General features: G+C 37.3%; 1 long non-coding RNA gene across 1 annotated transcript in view; it reads right to left on the reverse strand.

The window, feature by feature from the left end:
• Positions 1 to 262: 262 nt before the first annotated feature.
• The window catches only part of LOC125163323 (uncharacterized), a 38,245-nt gene continuing 19,503 nt past the window's right edge, over positions 263 to 19,004 (reverse strand). Inside the window, exons 2-3 of the long non-coding RNA XR_007151407.1 lie at positions 1,512 to 1,560; positions 263 to 338 (exon numbers count right to left, since the gene is read on the reverse strand). This is a non-coding gene — a long non-coding RNA (uncharacterized LOC125163323). The remainder of the gene's footprint in view (positions 339 to 1,511; positions 1,561 to 19,004) is intronic.

Raw genomic sequence — 19,004 nt, forward strand, 5'->3', positions numbered from 1 at the left:
ATTTTTGAGAGGAATCCAGATCCTTGCTTCAATTCTTAGCTTCTATGTAAATTGCTCATTTTCCAAAATTCTTTAATTTTTTTCAGGTGACTTGAAGTGATTTGTATTTCATGGGATCATTTGAGACATCCCTGGTAGCCTAAAATGTGAAGAGTTTAATCCTTTTCCTTTTGCTCACCTTCCTCATGGTGCCATTTTGTTTCTTCCCTTAGCCTGGATTGGCCAGTGAAAGTGGTAAAGCCAGACTGTAGCCAAACAGTGGTATCCTGTCCTACTCCTGTACCTGTACTTGGATGTCCTCATGTTCTCCACAGTAGTATATCTTTCTCCTTACAGAACTAGTCAGAGAAATAGAAATGGATTTTGAGTACTTTGGATGAAAAGTGGTTCTGAATCTAAGGCATTTTTATTATTTCAAGTTAATAGGGTCTTTATGTTCTTTATAATATTAGAGATATTTTGTGAGAAAGTAGTGTGCGAAAACGATAAACAACAATGACAACAAAAGTTATCTGCTTTTCCAGCCCATGTGTGCCAGGTACTATTCTGGACACTTTATACAGTATCTCTACCCATACCAACAGCTCTGCAAGTTAAGTATCATTTTCCACATTGTGAGAGAGCACTGAGAATTAGAAGGGTACTCTGGCAAGGTCACCAGCCAATCAATGGCAGATCTGAAATTCAAACCTAGGTTTGTTGTGTCCTTTCTACCACACAAGGCAACACTATTTGCAAATGTGAACCCATTCCAAGCTGTCAAAGGGAAACTGGCTTTACCTTGATGAATGTCAAGTATATATATTGGGTTCAGATATTTTAACAGATTCAATACGTTTATCTCAGGATTCCTAGAGAAGAGTAATAGGACTGTTACTGGGTTCTCACTTGTAGAATTATGCTTATCTGCTACTACTTTTAATTCTTCAGTATCTTCTAAGTATTCCATTTCACCTGATTCTTTTCCTGGAATGGTGGTATGGAGAACATGGTCTATAGTAACAGTGCATAAGAATAGCCTGGCTTTCCTTTAGATGCATGAATAAAGGAGAAAAGAAAATTTCCCCAAACCTGAGCATGTAGGCAGCACCATTATATGTCAGGCCTGCACACATACACAGTTTGACCCAAACCAATCATTGGACAAAGCTTGGGCAAGGATTGGTGCTAAATAGGAAAGGGAGCAAAGGTCATGAAGAGTTGCAAAGAAAACAGGAAGCAGGTATTGGTAAATTTCACATGTACAATAGTATTGCTATTAGAGTGAATGTCTGCTCAGTATATTATTCTCACTTTCTTCCTCTGTGTCCATTTATTGGTTGGTCACCATCACCCTATTGGGTCCTAGTATAGGTCCTTTTTCTCTTATTTTTTTATTTGAGTATAGTTGACACACAAGGCAGTATACGTCTTAATATAGATTCTAGAAAGTGAAAACTGCCTTTTATAGTTCTAAAACCAAAGCTTTGGGCCTCAATGTGGATTGTAGATATCAGTATACTCTTTATTACCTGGGCTTTTTTCGTTTGCTTGTATCTCCATGTTCCATTTCTGTTTTGTCTAAAAAGAAAATGAAATAGAATTACCTCCTACACTCATACTGCTATTGACATTAAATTTCATCTTCTTTTATTATGATCAGCAAAGTTACTCATAACATTGGAATTTGTTTTTTTGCTTTTAGAGTTATAGCTACTGCTGTTGTTGGAATAATTAGTATTGCTTTGGCACTGTATTCCACCTAAACTCATGGCATTTGTGTACTATTTACCTTTCAGAAAAGCTATTTTCAAAGAAGAAAAAGAAAATGGGAGTACAGACTTCCAACAGCACACATTTTTTCTGCTCTCTCCTTGGCTCCAAAAGAGGATGCGTGAAACAGAATTTCAGGCTGTAATTAATGCAGCTCTTCATAAGATAAGAGGTTCTTTTATCTATAGAAAAATTGCTGCATTAATTCTCAATGAGAATCAAAAGGCTTTGGTTAATGCTCTTTCTACAAGAGGAATTCACCTTTTCTCCTCTCTACATACTTGCAATCAAATTTTAATATATTGTTACAGGAAACTGGAGGTGAATAAACATGCAATGATAATAATATTATTTTATAGGTCTAAGTCTATAAGCCTTAAATATTATGTGTAGATAAATTTTGAATATAGATTACATACAGAATGTCCAAATAATATGGAATTTATAGTAATGTACTTTCAAGCACAGACCTTAATTGAATACAACTTAGTTCTGGCTCTTTGGGGGGCAGGTAAACAAATTGGGAAATGCATCCTCATTTGACATAGTGAGGAAAAAGGGCTATATATAATTCCTTGTTATGTCCTAAAGTACTGTCCAAACAAGAAAGAAACCTCTGCTGTTTCTATCTTGATTTACATATCTCCTTGTAAAACACACACTGCAATTTAGAAATCATATTTTCTTTATGTATGTTTTATGTGTGGGCTTGGAATGATTGATGATGTATTGGCACTATGTTCTGCCCAAATGCATGGTATTTGTATACCATTTAACTTTCTTAAAAATTTATTTTCAAACAAACAAAAATAAGAAGAATGGGAGTACAGAAATGACTAGAAGTTAGAGACCACAAGATTCTTCCCTAAGGTCCTGTCAAAGAAGACCCCACTGTAAGGTAGTAAGACCTGTGTCGCATTGGTAATTCGTTGGCCTTTTGTATGGTCCTCATTTTCCACATCCATACACAGTCAGATAACCATTCTTTCCCTTCTGTCATGATACCATGTGAGGTAGGTGTTAAAGGAGCACAAAGGCTTTGTCATCGGCACAAAGGCTAGGATGGTCAATCAAAGAAGGAAATTAGGTAGTTTTACTAAAAAATGTGCATGGTTTCTGGTGTGATTACTGCAAGTAAAAATAGGAAGTTTCAGCAACAAAGTTATTGTCATTTAATGTATAGTAGCAATTTTTACTTAGGTGAAAAGATGTTTGTAATACTTCAAAAAAAAGAGAAGACAATAATATAGAGAGTAGCAGTATAATTCTGTGTCTGTCCAGTGCTTACTTCTCCCTTGCACATCCACACCTGTGTGTGCACACATACACCCATGCAGAAAAGTGTTCTTTCTAACATGTTCACAGAGACAAGACTTTTAAGCTCAGAACCTCTTGAGAGTAAGAAACTTTTCTTGGTAGACCACCAACTGATTCTGAGAGAACAAACCTAACAGAGCCATTTTCCTTGGTTCTTTTTGCTCATATTGTTCACGTTCACACAAGGAGGGCTGTTAGGTAGGGTAAGACCCACAAAGGAGATAAAAGTGAATTATTCTGCTCTAGCTGTCAAGCAATCCTAAGCTTCAGTTAACCCGGTATCTCTTTTCCTTGCCTCTGGCCCTCAGTTTTCCTTTTGTATCCTGAAAATACCATTGACATTAAATTGGGTCAGTGGGAAAAAAATCTGTCACCAGCTACAGCTTACAATTTTGGCCCCCAAGAAAACATTTGGTAAACAACTCTTATCTTGAGTGCACACTATACAAGGCTCTGAGGGTGGTATTTGAATCTATTCATCTTAGGAAAAGATGTTGGTTATTTTACACTCAAATTTCCACAATTAGAACATTTGCCTAATGCCATTCCAATGTGCTATGTTTTACAGAAGGACTTTCATTTTTCATTTTTTTAAAAGATTTTATTTTTAAGTAATCTCTACACTCAACATGGGGCTTGAATTTACAACCCAGAGATTAAGAGTTGCACACTCTACCAACTAAGCCAGCCAGGTGCCCCTACAAAAAGACTTAAATCAATATAAGTAGATATATACTCCATAGAAGTCCTTGCAATATACATCAGTGGACATGTGTAAATATTTTCATAGTAACACTATTTTAAATAGACTAAACTATTTGGAAATAGCCTAAATAACCATTGAGAGGAAAATAAAGTGTGGCATAGTCCAATATGGAATTCCGTAAAACAGTAAAAATGGACTACAACTATATACAACAATATGGATGTTTCTTAACATAATAATGTGTGAAAAAGCAAGTTCCAAAGATTACTTACAGCATAAAATCCACTTTAAAGGAAAAAAGTAACTAAAACATTCCCTTGGGGGTTATGTGTATACATAGAGTGATAACACTATATAAAAGTGCAAAGAATAGTGGCTATATTAGGTATGGGGAGGGAGGGATGTGGGATGGAAGAATGGTATATAGGTAGATAACTGTCAATGATTTGAATGTGAAACATTATGTTTGCTTATGAAAATGACAAACATTAATAATCAAATAAAAAGACCATGCATGGGGTAAAACTCAATATGAAATAAAGTATTGGCAGATTATATGGTGATATTTACATAAAAATACAGGAAACAGTTTCGTGCAAAATAAAATAAGTAACTGAAGTCATCATAAGGACAACATACTACAGGATCTGGATCTGGCCACTTCCACTTATCCCTCACATCTGATCTATCCTTCCCTGATTCCTTTAGGAGCCATCTCCCTTCTAGTTTGAGTCCTTAATAAGTGGATATTCCCTATGACTTTGTCATTAATTCTCTTCTCTTGTCTCTGTATACTCTCTCCTTTGAAGACCACATTCACTCCCTGTTTCTCCAACTGCCTTTCAGAAGATCCCCAGACTTAATCCACTCAACACTGATTTCCCTCCAACAGCATTAATCCCAGCTGATCACAGATATATTTCTCTTTGGATTCGAGGCATTTCCTCAGTCAACCACCAGGGTGACCATGAACTAGTCACATAAGCTATCAATTGATTTCCTCATCTCTGAAAAGAGAGATTTGTGCATATAATTTTTTTTAATTTTTTTATGTTTATTTATTTTTGAGAAAGAGAAACAGAGCATTAGTGGGGGAGGGGCAGAGAGAGAGACACAGAATCCTAAGCAGGCTCCAGGCTCTGAGCTGTCAGCACAGAGCCCAACACAGGGCTCCAACCCATGAACCATGAAAGCATGACCTGAGCCCAAGCCAGACACTTAACCAACTGAGCCACCCAGGTGCCCCATTGTGCATATAATTTCTAAGGTCCTTACCACCTCTAAATTTCTATGAATTTATGATTATTGACTCTTCTTGACAAAAAGCTGTTTGTCCAGGATACCACCATTATTCTTGGCTTATCTTTGACTCATATCTAGTTCTGTTTGCTTATACCCAATCTGATACCAAATTTTGTCATTTCTTCTTTTGAAATGTCCCTTAAATTCACCCCATTTTTTCCTATTCCCCTGGTTTTACCTTAATCCTGGACATTATCAGTTTATACTTTTATTACTTTAAATATATCTTAACAGATTTTCCTGCTTCCCATTCTGTCCTTGTTTCAAAAACCACTTCCAGATTATTCATGGAAGTAGCTTAGAAAAATTGTCAGGGGTGCCTGGGTGGCTCAGTTGGTTAAGCTCCTGACTTGGCTCAGGTCATGATCTCGCAGTTCACGAGTTCGAGCCCCGGATCAGGCTCTGTGCTGACAGCTCAGAGCCTGGAGCCTGCTTCAGATTCTGTGTCTCCCTCTCTCTCTCTCTGCCTCTCCCTTGCTTACACTCTTGTCTCTCTCTCAAAAGTAATAAACATAAAACATTTTTTTAAAAAAAGAGAAAAATTATGTCAGACCAGTTTAAAAGCCCATTATCCTGTATTACCTTCTAAAGCAATTTTAGTACTGCTAACAACTTTAAGATCTTCTGTAATGCATAAGATCTTTCCGACTTTCTCTCTCACCAAGTCTCAGCACTTATATTGCGCTGAAACTAGAGTCATCAATGTCAAAAATTTCTGCCTCTGAACCTTTATGCCAATTCCTCAAGCCAAAATGTTCTTTTCTCTCTTTTTTTAAAACCAAAGTACCAACTAAAATTTCACCTATTTACATATTTCTCCATATCTCAAATCTCTGGTTAACTTCCTCTCTCTTCTCATTCAAATACCACAGTAGTTAACATTTGATTATAGACAACTGATTATTATTTTTTAATTTTTCAAATTATTGAGGTCTTAAAATCTTCCAACTGAGCTATAATATTCCTGAAGGTAGGAACCATATCTCAAACCTTTCTTATAGTCCCCTTAGTATTCATTCAGTAAATATTAATCTCTAGAACTAAAAATATGTACATCTTTAAAAAAATAATATCTATGACAATATGTTCAATTTATCCCTTACTGAGCATTTGTATAATGCACTGTGATAGGCACAAAGGTCCTTCAAAGTTGAGTATATACTTATTCTCCTGAAGAAGCTCAGAATCTATTGAGCTTGGGGTAATACATCTTTCTTTCTTTCTTTCTTTCTTTCTTTCTTTCTTTCTTTCTTTCTTTCTTTCTTTCTCTTTCTCCTCTCCTTTCTTTCTCCTCTTCTTTCTTTCTTTCTTTCTTTCTTTCTCCTCTTCTTTCTTTCTTTCTTTCTTTCTTTCTTTCTTTCTTTCTTTCTCCTCTCCTTTCTTTCTCCTTTCTTTCTTTCTTTCTTTCTTTCTTTCTTTCTTTCTTTCTTTCCTCCTTTCTTTCTTTTAATGTTTATTTTTGAGAGAGAGAGAGAGAGAGAGCAAGTGCGAGCAGAGGAGGGGCAGAGAGAAAGGGGGACAGAGGATCTAAAGCAGGCTCTGTACTGACAGCAGCAAGCCAATATGGGGCTCAAACTTAAAAATCGTGAGATCATGACCTGAGCCAAAATCAAGAACTGGATGCTTAACTAGCCACCCAGGTGTCCAGTTATCTAATTTTTTTTATGGTTGGAGACAGTTATTAAGCTTCTTTAGAGTAGAATTGCAAAATTATTAAATACTAATTTCTGTGGGTACAGATATGGTTAAACCAGCTGATAAATGGTTAATACCTGGTGCTAAGTGGTACAAAAATAATGCCACACATTTGATATTTGGGGATAGTTATGCCTTTTTCTTAGCCAAAGTCCAGAGCTCAACCAACTGAGCCACCCAGGTGCCCCATCTGCTTTCAAATTTTTAGACCTAAAACTAGTCTCTCTCTAGAGATCCCATTTATGTCCAAGTGCCTTTAACTTCCCTAATAGGAGGTTTCATAGGCACTCACCTCCAATTCAACTTGTTCATTGTTTGCTTCTATACCTGTCTCCCCGGTACAGCTTTGTCAATTTTTGCTTTATATAATTTAAAGCTATGTTATTAGCTCTATTTAAAAATTGTTGGGGCACCTGGGTGGCGCAGTCGGTTAAGCGTCGGACTTCAGCCAGGTCACGATCTCGCGGTCCATGAGTTCGAGCCCCGCGTCAGGCTCTGGGTTGATGGCTCGGAGCCTGGAGCCTGTTTCCGATTCTGTCTCCCTCTCTCTCTGCCCCTCCCCCGTTCATGCTCTGTCTCCCTCTGTCCCAAAAATAAATTAAAAAAAAAAAAAACGTTGATAAAAATTGTTATGTTTTGGGGCACCTGGATGGCTCAGTTGGTTAAGCAGCCAACTTCGACTCTCAGGTCATGATCTCACGATTTGTGAGTTTGAGCCCCACATCAGACTCCACAATGTCATTGCAGAGCCTGCTTGGGATTCTCTCTCTGTCCCTCCCCTCTTCTCTTTTTTTCTGTCTCTCAAGATAAACTTAAAAAAATTTTTTTTTTAATTGCTATGTTTTAGGGGTGCCTGGCTGATTCAGTCAGTAGAGCATGTGACTCTTGACCTCAGGGTTGTAGGCTTGAGCCCCAGGTTGGTTATAGAGGATACTTAAAAATAAAATCTATTAAAAATTTTTGTTATATTGTCCTGGAAGCTCTTCCTCTTATCATTTAATCCCCAATGATATTTCAGTCCTTAAAGAATATTTCATTTGATACTAATATAGAAACCATAGCTTTCTTTTGTTTAGAATTTGCCTATTTTATTTTCAATTCTTTTCCTTGAAACTATACTCTTAAATTTTAGGTATTGTAAAGAGTGTAAAGATGAGTTCTTTTTTTCTCTCAGTCCAACTGAGAATCTCTACCTTTAATTGGAGGATTTAATCCATTTATATATATTGTGATTTCTAATCAAAGTTATTTCTCTTTTTTTGGATCTTTTCTTTGCCTGTTTTTTCTTCCTTTAAAAAATTATTCCTAGCCCTCTTTTGGATCAATTATTTTTCCCTATCCCCCTACCCCCACTATTGCTTTGGACAGTATATACCCTATAACTATTCTCTTAATGTTTATCCTTAAATGTAAAAAACATATTCAGGGGCACCTGGGTGGCTTAGTTGGTTGAACATCCGACTTTGGCTCAGGTCATGATCTTGTGGTTTGTGAGGTCTAGTCCCACATCAGGTTCACTGCTGTCAGCTTGGAGCGCATTTCGAATTCTCTGTCCCCCTCTCTCTGCCCCTCTCCCACTTGTGCTCTCTCTCAAAAATAAAATAACACTAAAAAAAATTCATATACTTAATCAGTTGCTCTACTAATTTTTCAAACACAAGAAACTTACACCCTTTTAACTTTATTTTCCAAGTAATTGTTGTTTGAATTTTAGTTATTTCTCTGTATTAACCCCAAAGTAGATATTATTATTTAATTACATATGCATTCAGTTACATATTTAACAATTACTTTGCTCATCATTCTTTATTATGCTTAAATTGTCTGGGTAAAATTTTTCTTCCTGAAGTACATCTTTCAGAAATTCTGCTATCAAGTTTATTGTATATATGTATATGTATATTTCTATAAATAAATATATGTGTATGTTGGATGTTGGTATGTGCAGAAATTTTTTTTAATGTTTATTTATTTTTGAGAGGTAGAGAGAGAGAGAGAGAGAGAGCAAAAGCAGGGAAAGAGCAGAGAAAAAGGGAGACACAGAATCTGAAGCAGGCTCAAGGCTCTGAGCTGTCAGCACAGAGCCCAACATGGGACTCGAACTCACGAATCACGAGATCATGACCCAGCCAAAGTTGGACACTTAACCCAACTGAGCCACCCAGGCACCCCAGAGATTTTTTTTTTTAAACTCATGCCCTTTCATGATTATCAGAGTACATATTTATAGGTTGACAGTTATTTTTTTCTCAGCATTTCGAAGATACTATTCTTTAGGCTTCTATTGCTATCAGCATAATAACTTAAAAAAATTTTTTTTAAGCAAGCAGGGGAGGGGCAGAGAGAGAGGGAGACACAGAATCCAAAGCAGGTTTCAGGCTCTGAGCTGTCAGCACAGAGTCCAAGTGGGACTTGAACCCAGGAGTTGTGAGATCATGCCCTGAGCTGAAGTTGGAAGCTCAACCCACTGAGTCACCCAGGAGCCCCTTAGCATAATAACTTATAAAGATAGCATGTCTTTTTTCTCTGATTACTTTTAATATATTTTCTGTGGGACCCAAGGAATTTAACAAAAATCTCCTACCCCTGGACAAGCAGAGCAAGACTAACTCCATTTTGTGCTACACCCACCATCTCATGTATAACCTCCACATGACCTGCTTATTGCTTAAGACACTCCCCCACCCTAGTCAAGCCGCTGAGCACACCCTTACTGGAAACCGGCTCATATAGGAATGTGGAACCCCTAACCGTCAAAGAATGTAAACCCCGCCTTTTGCCCGCCAAACTTGTGCGCTAGTTCTTAAACCTCGCCTTTTGCCTGCCAAACTTGCGCGCCAATTCTGACCAGAGTGATAGGCTAGTTCAAACAGTTACTATAGGGTAAATTGTAATTCAATTGGCCACCTGTGTGTGGACTGACATGACTGTGCAACTTTCTGTGTGTGTTACAATCTCATTGGCCACTGGCCCCTATAAAACTGCTACTCCTCTTAACCTAGGGGTCCAAGTCCCTGCTCCGCTGTGTCGGGTATCCTTGGGCCCAAGCTCGAGCTTGCAAATAAACCCTCGTGCGTTTGCATTGGTATTGGGTCCTTGGTGGTCTCTCAGATTCGAAATCAGGGGCATTACATTCTCTTTCCTTTGATTTTTTTTTTTTCCACACAGTTTCCCCACAATGTGTCTAAGTGTATATTTTCATTTGGGTCTCATTGTGCTTTCAGAATCTGAGGACTCATGTCTTTATTCTGGAAAATTCTCAGCTATTATTTCTTTGAATATTGTGTCTCCCTGATTATCTCTATTCTCTTTTTCTAGTAATCCAAATAATTCTTCTCATTCTTCCATATCTTTTACTGTTTTAAATATCTTTATCTTCCAATTTACTAATTTTCCTTTTTTGTAAAAAAATTTCTATGTAATGGAGTTTTTAAATTAAGCCATTATATATTTTTTAGAAGTTCTGTTTTCTTCATTTTCCTGATTTTTAATCTTCAAGTAGCTTATTCTTTTCTTATGGTTTAAAGTAATTCCTTCAGGTCTTTATTTTTAAATGATCTTTTTATAGTTTCTTTTTCTATTTTTAATGTTTATTTATTTATTTTTGAGATAGAGAGAGCACAGTGGGGAAGGGGCAGAGGGAGGGAGAGAATTCTAAGGAGCCTCCACCCTGTCGGCACAGAGCCTCACGCAGGGTCAGAACTCATGAACTATGAGATCATGGCCTGAGCCGAAATGAAGTCAGATGGCTGACTGAGCCACCCAGGTGCTCTTGCTTATTTTATAGTCTTAAGCTAGTAGTTCTATTATCTGAAGGCACTGGGAATTTAACTCTGCTGTTTGTGGTCTCTGTGGCTTCTTATTCATGGTGAAGTTCCTCTTTCCCCACATGTGTTTTATAGTTTTTGATTAAGCTCATCTTTAGCAAGGCTTTATCTGTAGGAATCCCACATGGATTACATTGAAGGTATGTCCCTACTAAGCAGTTTTCCATTTGCCTCTAATGGGCAAATCTGTGTTATCACTCGGTCTTTTTATGTGGGTATCTAGACTGAAAGATTTCTGAACCATTCAAACAGTGTAAATTCAAACCCAAATCTACATGAAGCTTTTTTCCCCCTTCCACCCAAAGCCCAGGCCAAGACAGGCAAAATTCCTTATCACCTCCCAGTGCCCATAGTTGATTTTTTTTTTCTTTTATTGAGGGTATAGCCCTCATCAGTCCTGGCTTTATGTAACCTTCTCAGTTCTAACTCTACTTCACAGGCACTCAACGCCTAATTTCCTGTATTTGTATGGACTTTTGAGATTATATCCAAGACCAGAAAGTTCGCTAGAATATCAATTCACACCTAGCTTTTAGGTTTTTTTTCTCTCTTAATTTTTAGTACTTGGGGATTTACTTTCCATAACTGTAAGCTCAACTATGCATTTAATGCTATTTTTCAGAAGGAACTCCACTGTCAGATCTGATTTATGCTATCTTCTGAAATTCAAGTACACTGATTTAGATCTGGCTCTTGCTTCTCCATCAACCTTTGTGAACTTGACATTTTATACTATTCTAGAAGCAACCTTACCCAGGACTCAGACTTTGGATCCCTTCCCTCCATTCCTACTCCTGCCCCAACTTCCAGGGATCCTGGCCAGGGCCAGACTCTGTACTCCTGCCAGCCTAGAAGGTAATATTGGCCAATGATAGCCTCCTATCTCATTACTGAATCAATACTCCCTTACCATCAGGTCCATCCTTAACACTGCCTCTAGAATGACTTTTTCTAAAACCCAGATCTGATTATATCACCCCCTATATAAAATCCTCTGCATCAAAATGAAGCCTATTCTATTAAAAAAAGAAAGAGTGTTATATTATTTTTAAAAAGTCAATGTTCTAAGAGCCAAAGAAAGGCTGTAGAGATGTTCTAGATTAAAAGAGTAAAAGGATACAACTAAATGCAATGCTTTATCTTAGAATGGATCCTATACTGGAAGGGAGAAAATGCTTTAAAAGATGTCACTACTTTAGTCGACAAAATTGGCATATGAACTCCAGATTAGATAAAAAGTATTGTATTAATTAGGATTAAATTTTATTAATTAGGATTTAAATTGCATTAAAAAGGATTAAATTTAAAGTTGATAACCATTCAATGATTATGAAGAGAGTATCCCTATTGTTAGGAAAAGTACACAGAAATATCTAGAAGAGGACCATGATTACTCTTAAATGGCATTTTAAAAAGAATGTATGTATACGTATATGTATGTGCACATGTATGTATGTATGTATGTATGTATAATGAAAAGGAGAGTGAGAAATCAAATGAAAAGCAAATGGGACAAAATATTAACAATAAGTGAATCTGGGCATAGGATATATATTGGTGTTTCTTGTACTATATAAACTTGTAACTTTTCGGTAAATTGAAATTATTTATACACAAAAATTTTAAAACGAAGCAAAACACAAAACCCTCCATTGTTTCTCCACTGCCAGAGGATGTAATTAGACACTTAGCAGCTTGGCTCTGACCCCATTCTAGCTGCAACTGCTACCATTTCCCCTCTCTTGCCCCAATTAGCAGGTTCCTGCTTCCCTTTCCCCAAACATACCACAGCTTCCTATCTTTGCATATGCAGGTCCCTCTGCCTGGAGTTCTTTCTGCTTTCCTGCTCAGAAAATCCTCATTTCCCCAAGGTCCAGCTCACAATGATCTCTTCCATGAAGTTTTCTGAAAACTCTTACAGAAAGCTAGAAACAATATACTATGTTTAAAATAAGAAATTTGTAAAATAAAAGATTTTGAAAGAGTTGGCTCATTTCACTGTACAATTTTTTTAAGTGCATGTATGTACATATGTATGTATGTATTTAAGTAACCTCTACACCCAACATGGGCTGGTGAACTCACTACCCTGAGATCTAGAGTCGCATGCTCTTCCCACTGAGCCAGCCAGGGGCGCACAAATATTTTTAACTTTAAAATTTTCTGCATGATTTAGTGTATATAGTTTCAAAGTCTTCACTCAACATGAAACTTGTATTTGAAACGTTCTATGTTACAATATGTTATGCTATAACCTTTTGTACATCCTATAAGATAGAATGCTATATCATAATTATTTCTTGAGTACTGGTTTAGCCAGTCACAGTGTGGGATGGGAACTATCATCTTTATATTCTAACATTTGGCAAGATGCCTAGGATGTAGTGGAATCTAAATTAATTGAATGGTCATTGTGTAAAACAACCTAATTATCAAATATAATTTTAACATGCATATACACTCATCTCCCAAGTTTAACATCACTATCATCCTAGCAAATGAATAGCAAACATTTAGCAAAAATGTTTTCACTGAAACTACTTCTTCCCATGGGCAATCTAATAAATAGAATTTACATTTCTTCTGTTCTATCCAGGCAAAATGGCAAGTAAGGAGTGGGTGAATAAGGGCTATGGGTCTATACAAAGTGAAGCCTTTTAAGAGCAAATTTACATAGAACCAAATCTAGTTATGGTCAGAATTTGAAAATCCCACCAGACTCAAAGCAATTTGTAAGTAACAAAATCCCATTTCAAGTCTATTTGTCTCTGGTTTCTTACAGTGTCTGTAGATAAATGTGTGTAGGTAAATCAGTCTTTGAACAAACATCAACATTTGTGTGGCTAGATTTGTCAGATAAATGTGTGTATTCATCTGTCTCTGTGCTTAGAAAACAAGTAATTTTATACTTTAAATTTATCAGGACAATTATATTAGTGGATATTTAAATAACCACTGTGGAAGTGGAAATTTTTCCCTTCTTTCCTTATAGGTTCTTTGGCTGGTCTAATAATTAAATTGATTCTAAACAGATTAATGGAAGAAAAACAAACAAAATTACTTATATAAGGGAGCCCCATAAAGCTAAGAAAGTTTCAAAAAGCAGCCTCAATAACATCCAGAGCTAAAGAAAGGGGTAGGAGTCTGGGGATACCAAGGGAAGGAGGGCCATTCAGAGGGAAACAGAGAAGTTTAGAAAACAAAGATTGCCCTGTCATGCAGATTAAGTTTCTTAGGTAAAAAGGTCCACCTATGGTAATAGCTCTCTTCCTAGTATCGCCCCCTTTCCAATGTAAATTTAGGCCATTAATGTGAAGGTTAAGAGATTCTCCTGAATCTGCTGGGTTTTCATTGCTTTTAGCTCAAAATAATCCTTGTGACCAAAGTAGCATATTTGGGGGTGATAAATTCTGCTCCCCTTCAGCAGCATCCAAGTGCTATGTTTTCTAGAGAATAAAGAAATACAGTGCATTCTAGGATCTAAATTAAAGTTAAAAATCAAAGTAAATTTCTATTTTTATGGTCTGAAACCTACTGAAAATGAGACATGAACCCCAAATCTAATTTAAATTTTAGCGAAGAATATCCTAGCATATCAGTTGTTTCCTGGAATTTTAACTAATATTTGAAGAGGTGGGAAGAGACATTTTCCTTCTTTTTAAAAAAAAAAATTTTTTTAATGTTTATTCATTTTTGAGACAGAGAGAGCATGAATGGAGGAGGGTCAGAGAGAGGGAGACACAGAGTCTGAAGCAGGCTCCAGGCTCTGAGCTGTCAGCACAGGGCCTGACGTGGGGCTCGAACTCATGGACCACCGTGAGATAGCTGAAGTCGGACGCTTAACCGACTGAGCCACCCAGGCGCCCCTCCTTTTTTTTTAAAGAAAGAGTTAAATAACTACTAAGAATTTTATTTTATTTTTTATTACAAACCTATAATATTTTGAGTACTTTTGTGTTTTAGTGCAACATGAAGTCTATAGATTCTGATATTAGGTGTCTCAGACCACATTCTTTACAAATAAAAAATCATCTTATTTAATTGAATCTCCCCTTCACATTATAATTCATAGCATTTGATTTCTTTTCAGTGTTACTACTCTTTTCAGAAGTTAAAAATTGAAGATGTGCTGCAACCAGAGCACTTGAGTTACAAAACTCAGTGATTATATTTTATATAAAATCCTCTGATCTACAATTAGGGACTAATGAGAACATGCTGTTGACTCACAAAGGTTGAGAGCCTTGTATGTGACGACCCAGAATAAATTCTAACTCCTTGAGTTCTAACAATAAGCTACAGCACATTATTTTCTCTCTCTTTTCTTAACTCCACCTCTGCCCCACATATGACATTATGACTCAGAGAACTAGAGATGTCTTTCCTAGAAGAAAATTAGATCAAACAAAATTGCTATTGGCAAATACTTGGAGAGCTTGGCTCTAGAGACTAGAACCCATGGGTGGAAATCATAGACCTACCAGTACCAACTCAGTGTAAAGACTTTCCAACATTAACAGCTACCTCATAACAGAATGGACTGCTCTGAGAGAATCCAACTTCCCATTAGGGGAAGTGTTCAAGGAGCAGCAGGTGACCATCTGCAAGGCTATTGTCAAGGGGATTCCAACACTGGACCAGACACTGCTATAGTAATCCAAAGTCTAAGACTCTATAATGCTGCTATATTGGAGACTTAACACTTACAATATTATTATCATTCCATCTAGTTCCTGTCACTATCAAAGTCTTGCCTGACATTTTGTCAGTATAGGTTAAAGTCATTGGAAATGGTCCCTGCACCAGACCTAAGTGTCAGTTTCCTGATCTAGAAAGTGAGAGGATTGATGAAATGTGTTCGAGAATTCTGTCTACTTTTAGCCAGATTTTTAACCCGTAAGGAGGGGGCCAGTGTGTATTTAGTTCACTAACGCTTTTTGGTTAACATGTAAGAAATTTAATAAATGCATGATATTTTTTAACAACATTTATAACCTTTGGGAATCTGTTCATTTTCATTGGTTCAATTTTGGTCATTTTGATTGCTTTTGTCAGTGGGGAAAGATAATGCCACATAATTAAAATAATAAATAACCTCCCCAATAATTTATGTTTGTTAACCTTGTGACAAGACCTCCAGCTATATTTTGTTAGAACTAACTAAAAATAGCACATAACTTGCAGCTTATGCAAATTTTCACAATTTAAAAACTGAAGATATGCTGTGACCAGAGTTCTTAAATTACAAAGCCCAATGATTATATTTGATTTAAGATCTTCTGATGTATAATTAGGGACTAATAAGGACATGATGTTGACTCAAAAAGGTTGAGAAGCTTGTATATGATGGCCCAGAGTAAATCCTAAATCCTTGAATTCTAATAATAAGTCATAGCACTATATATATAAAATACATATAGTACTATGTATATAAAATATAGATAGTGGGAATGCAAGCTGGTGCAGCCACTCTGGAAAACAGTATGGAGGTTCCTCAAAAAACTAAAAATAGAACTACTTTATGACCCAGCAATTGCAATATTAGGCATTTATCCAAGGGATACAGGGGTGCTGTTTCGAAGGGACATATGCCCCCCCATGTTTATAGCAGCACTATCAACAATAGCCAAAGTATGGAAAGAACCCAAATGTCCATCGATGGATGAATGGATAAAGAAGAGGTGGTATATATATATATACAATGGAATATTACTCGGCAATCAAAAGGAATGAAATCTTGCTCTTTGCAACTACGTGGATGGAACTGGAGGGTATTATGCTAAGTGAAATTAGTCAGAGAAAGACAAAAATCATATTACTTCACTCATATGAGGACTTTAAGAGACAAAACAGATGAACATAAGGGAAGGGAAACAAAAATAATATAAAAACGGGGAGGGGGACAAAACAGAAGAGACTCATAAATATGGAGAACAAAAGGAGGGTTATGGGAGGGGTTGTGGGAGGAGGGATGGGCTAAATGGGTAAGGGGCACTAAGGAATCTACTCCTGAAATCGTTGTTGCACTACATGCTAACTAATTTGGATATAAATTTTTAAAAATAAAAAATAAAATAAAAAAATAAAAATAATAACACATCTGGAAAAAATATAGATAGTATCTATTTATGTATATGTAATATATAATAATATATATATTTATACTTGTATATATGTATGTGAGCATGTGTGTGTGTATATATATATATATATATATTTATATAGATAGATAGATATGGCATATACCACTTGCAGATTGCAGATTCCTTGGACCAGCATACCCTAGGCATTTCGAGTACGGAGATGCATCTTCTAGGATTGCCTATACCACATTCTCTGGGATGGGATAACTCCTAACCTCTGAGGTCCCTAACACCTCATGTAGGATCCTTCAACCCCAATCTGTGGGATTCTTTAACACCTCACCTGTGAAATAGCCAATAACCAGCAGGTGTTAAAATTGAAGTCTCTGGGACCAAAGCTACATTAAGCTGTACAGGGGCTGAAACGCAACTTCTGATTCAAGAATATCCAGAACAGTGGCATGTGCAGAAATCCCTACAGAAACACCCCAACCTCAGGCCAAGTGAGCCAAACCCTTGGACTGTTAGGGTCAGTGATCACTACTAAGCCTGTCAACTTATTTTTTACCAATCAATTCCCAAATAGAATCCATTTTAGTTGTCAATCCTCTAGCATGATTGTTCTACTATTCTATGAATGAGTCCTCCATTCCTCCTCACTTGCCCAAACCTGCCACTATGCGCTCCACAGGTTTCATACTCAGCAAACCCTCCTGTATCATCAACTTCTCTGAAGCCTCTTCACCTTCTTGCTCCAATGAAACCTGACTTTTGCCTGCAGATACCGCTTCTCCTGTGGACCTCTCAAATAGTGGTTGTTTATCCTCTCACACAGCAGGGGGAGTTGGTATTTCATTGTGCCCATTGCCATTTCCAGAGCCTTACTCCATTACACTCTTGTAGCCCTCTCCTCTGAGTCAGTGCCACACCCCCTAATACAACCCCCGCTCCATCCCCCACCATAGCTTTCATCTCTGGGCCTCCCATTCACTCTTTGGTCTCCTAGCAGGCGCTCCTCTCAACCCCAGTCATTTCAAAATTCAGAGTTTCCATAGGATAGTCTGGCTTCCATCTCTAATGGCTTCAACTTCTGTCCATCTCTGCTGCGCACTCTTGGGGTCACACCCTGGATCTTGTCATCATCTGCCATTGCTCCACTGACAAAGTTGCTGATTCAAACATCTTGCTTTCTGACCACACCTGCCACTCCTTCAGTCTTTCCCTCCCACTATGATTATTCCGTATCTGAATTTGGATTTTCAGTTCATTGACGTCCTTTACTTTCATGCCTTGTTTCCTTATCCAGCCCAAATCCCATGGCCTGTCATTTCGGTAACACCTTTGCCAGTACCCTGAATTCCCTAGCCCCCACCCTTCTGGCAGAATCTGAGCTCTGCATCTACCCTCTTTTTTTTCTCTCTCTCTCTCTTTATTTCTACACCCAAGCTGCCTTTTCAGAGAAAGTTAATACAACAAGAAAGAATGGTGTAATTATGAATTCACGATCACCAAACTGAGAGAGTTCCTCAACATTCCTTAACTTACTTAGCAAGCTTCCTATAGTTCCTTGGTCTCACTCTCCACAGCCATCTGAAACTCTTCTCTCTTCAACCTGTAAACACTAATCTCCCATCTCCCACCCAAATCTCTTCTTTCAGGGAAGAGACCAAAGTCTTTAACAAGGCCTACAAGTCCTTGTAAGCTTTTGATCTTACTTATCTTTCCAGTTTCATTTGATACTGTTCTCACCTTTTCTTTCCAGCGATGGTGGCCTTCTTTCAGTTTGTAAACTGTCTCCCTCACTAATACAGCCTTTGCACATGGCCTCCTCTCAACCTATAATGGTTTTGCTCACCATTCTGCTGGTTGATTCCTGTTCATCATTTAGACCAGTGCTGTCCGATAGAACTTTCTGCAATGATACAAATGTTCTATACCTGCACTGTAGTAGGCACTAGCCATGTGTGGCTTTTGAGCACTTGAATGTGGCTAGTGTGACTGAAAAGCTGAATTTTATATTTTATTTAATTTTAATTAACTTAAAATTAAATCACACAGTTATTGGTTTCCAGTTCTGTTGATATGGCTTTAGATCTTACTCAAGCCAAGCCTCCTTAGGCAGCCTTCTCTAAATCCGCATCTGGATTCAGATCTTTTCCCTCATGGCCCTTATCCCTTCCTATGGTGCCTATCTTAGTTTTTAATTACATGTTAATTGTGTGTTTATTTGATTGTGCCTGCATTTGCTCATCATTGTATGCCCAGCATCTTGCATAGCTTCTGGCACATCACAAACACTTTTCAATGTATGAATAAATGAAT

This window comes from Prionailurus viverrinus, chromosome B1, assembly GCF_022837055.1.
Source record: "Prionailurus viverrinus isolate Anna chromosome B1, UM_Priviv_1.0, whole genome shotgun sequence".
NCBI lineage: Eukaryota > Metazoa > Chordata > Mammalia > Carnivora > Felidae > Prionailurus > Prionailurus viverrinus.